At 43.8% G+C, this 3,030-nt stretch overlaps 1 pseudogene; it reads left to right on the plus strand.

Annotated features, from left to right (window-relative positions):
• Positions 1-943: 943 nt before the first annotated feature.
• Positions 944-1,359, plus strand: LOC123084345 (pentatricopeptide repeat-containing protein At1g60770-like; annotated as a pseudogene).
• The last annotated feature ends 1,671 nt before the right edge of the window (positions 1,360-3,030 follow it).

Genomic DNA, 3,030 nt, shown 5'->3' on the forward strand with positions numbered 1-3,030 from the left:
TGATCCTGCAAGAAAAAACAAGAAGAAGATTGCTAGATTGGGTTGGAAGAATTGAAGAAGCAATCAAACTAACAGCCACGGAAAGGTCCTTCCCTCAAAAAAAGAATGAAAAGAAAAACAACAGCCATGGCTCGGCGCAAACACGTGCACACAGGTACAGCCTTTTTTTGAGGTAGAAACCCCCTCATATATTTGTTCATGATGTTCAAAGGGATAATTACAGGGTCATGCGGGGTGCCAGGCCACACATGGCGACCAATCTCAAGGAAAATAGCAACTCTGCCTTTTCCCCTGCGCTTTCTCTCTCTTTTCCACCATGGTGATCTGCTTCCTCCTTTAAGTATGCTTCCTCTCTGTCTCTCCTCTTTTACTTTTCCTCACGGAGCAGCCCGCTCCTCTGCACTCTCCCGTCGGACCTTCGGCCTTACACCTGAACCGAGCTTCGGTCTGTGGGGCAGCTGGTTAAAGCACCAATTTGCCATGTTCGAAATACTCACATTTCCTTTTCAGTTTCTTCTAAAATCTCACCTCACTAGCAAAAAGATGCATCAAAAGTCAGACAACCGAAGGAACACCAACACAAAAGGTGTCAAATGGTCTTAACTCTTAAGTATATATAGAGGCAGAGTGATAGTAGAAACTTTAGTTAACTAATTAGCAGCTCAGAAAGTGTCAAGCTGCTGAATGGTGTCTATTTCATGAAGAGTTAACTAGCATGACTATAATGCAATAAGTGCATGAAGGATTTCATCATACGCATGCAATTGAACTCCCTAAATCAGCAGATGTACCTTGCAGCCGACATGGTTGATAGGTGTCTACCTTTCTGGCCATGGTCTATGTGAACCTTCCTTGCGTTGGTTAGATAGATGTGCATGATTTTCGGTTGATCACAAAGGAAAACAATGACGGTAAAATGTGTATAATAACCAATGACGGAGACATGGGGCTTCCAAATGCTCTGATGAAAGCATATGTTACAGATGGTATGCTTGACAAGGCTGTTGCTCTTAAGAAGCGTGCCAAGATGCGCGGAGGAAGGTTTAACATGAAGACGTGGGAGATTTTCATTGAACACTATCTCAAGGTAGGGGATCTGAAGAGTGCCCATTGGTGCGCCGACAGTGCCACCACATGACGTGACGGAGACCTTGATGGGCTACTTTGAGAAGAAGAAAGATGTGGACGGCGCTGAGAGTTTCGTCGAGGGGCTAAAGAGGGTGCAGAAATATCTGGGGACGGTGCTGTTCCGCGGTGGCTGGAAAGAAGTTCCCCGGTATCCGGCACCGTCTAAAGATCAAATACGTGGAACTCAACGACGTAATTGGCAAGCTGGTCGATTGCATCTGTGTTTACTGATTAGTTAATTAGCATCCCACTTTGTTTCATCTCAATAACAGCCAGCAGGGTGGTTTCAGATTTTCAGTTGTTTTTTCCTCCGCAAAATCTTTTTTTTCCGGCAAAGGGTTGATTTTATTGACTCAAATGGAGCAACGAGAGGATACAATATGAGCACACACCCGGCGTCTGCATAACTATGATGCACACAGCCAACCAAACACACACGCGTGAACACACACCAACAACTAGCAAAGTCATAAGACAAAAAGCTATGTGAAGGCGTTGGAAAAAAGAAAAATTAAAAAAAAGCCCAAAGCGATCAGATCAGCGATCGACAAACTACAACGAGAATCTTCAATAGCAACGCATTCAGGAAGGAAGCGACACTCAAGCGCCACCGTCGCCTGATCCAACCACAAAGGCCAGAATCAAAGTTTTCACCGCGAAGAAACAGTCTGAACATATCCGAGCAATGCTCCAACAAGGCAACGTCATAAAATATATCGCCATTGCCAGGTATGACCACTCGGGTCTGACCTAGGCTTTCGCCCCAGAGCTCGAGACCGGGTGCTCGCAACACCACCATCAAAGACACACGTGTGTTGTCGCCACGGCATTTCCGCAATACCAACAACTACAATTTGACCGCCGCCACTCCAAAAACATCCCAGTGCGTCAAGTCGTTGCCATAATTTGTAAACACCACATAAAGTCAGGATGTATACTGAAATGTTAACTTGCCATTTGTTTCTGTTGATCGGCTGCTTCTGCACGCCGTGCAGTCCTTGGGATGTCGCAAGTGCTCTGCTTTTCAGTTGGGCTGTTTGAAATACTCTGCTTTTCAGTTGTGTTGTGGCCATGTCTTCGGTACCAAATGAACTATACATGCTTCACTTCTTTCAAACAAAAATTTAATTTGTGTACTGTGAGTCTATGACTGCAATGCCCTTAAATATGTAATAGGAGCTGCCATGAAAGAATACTTTGCTACCCTGAATTATATATGGTTATGTGGCAGGTATTCGAAAGTGCACCTGTGTGATTGCGTCTGAATTGTAAAAAATTGTGACGATCTGTCACAACTTTGAATGCAAAATTGGCACTTCAAGGAAATTACTGTGCACAACGTCGAAATCACTGTTTTCTTGCCCGTCAGCTATTGAGCGAATCTGCGATAGGGCCACTCTTTGAAGAAGTGAAGGAGATGCTTAAAAGTCATCACAAATTTAGGGTTGAGTGGGTGAGGAGTTCGGTTAACGGCGCCGCACAAATTTTAACTAAGGAAGGTTGTGGGAATGGTTCCATATTTTAACTAAGGAAGATTGTATTCTGGAACATTGCAGCTTGGGAACTGCCTGAACATTTTGAATAGATAGCAACCCTTCCACCATAAAAATAAATCCTTTTGCTAACTATTGAAGGAGCTCAAGTTTGCTTTCACTGCCATGTCCTACAACAACTTAATGACACTATACACGAAGGTCAACCAACCTATATTTATTATGTCTGTATGAGGTCACTTGCGAAACAACGAGTAGGAAAAAACACGCCATGGATGATGGGCAGGCTTTGGTATATGGGATTATCACAAGAGCATTGGTCAATTCCTAATTAAACGGAATCATTTATTCATAACATGTGAAATCAAAATTGAGCAACGATAGAGCACGATCCATCCCTCTAGAAACC

This window comes from Triticum aestivum, chromosome 4A (assembly GCF_018294505.1).
Source record: "Triticum aestivum cultivar Chinese Spring chromosome 4A, IWGSC CS RefSeq v2.1, whole genome shotgun sequence".
NCBI lineage: Eukaryota > Viridiplantae > Streptophyta > Magnoliopsida > Poales > Poaceae > Triticum > Triticum aestivum.